Here is a 329-nt window from a genome sequence, read left to right as displayed (position 1 = left end):
TTCACTCTCTCTTCGGTGTCTTCGCTGACTCAACTTTTGTCATTCTCCGAGACTCACCGTCAATGTATGCGCACCATACATACATATCCCTCTCGTCTTCCTGCGATTCGCGTCAGTTGCAACCTTCCGTTCAATTTTTTTTTTAATGAATTAGTGACGTGGCTCGTAATCCTCCCTTTTTCCCTCCGTCCGTGCAGCTCGGCGCGTTCGACTCCATACACGGGATTCGAGCAACGTGAATAAACACACACGTTCGCCATTATTGATTTTCGGATCACTGAATGAAGCGCAGCGACGCGACCGTCCGCGCCACGAACATAGGGCAGTTA

Source organism: Penaeus monodon, chromosome 19, assembly GCF_015228065.2.
Source record: "Penaeus monodon isolate SGIC_2016 chromosome 19, NSTDA_Pmon_1, whole genome shotgun sequence".
Taxonomy (NCBI): Eukaryota; Metazoa; Arthropoda; class Malacostraca; order Decapoda; family Penaeidae; genus Penaeus; species Penaeus monodon.
Note: the sequence above shows the minus strand (reverse complement) of the source record.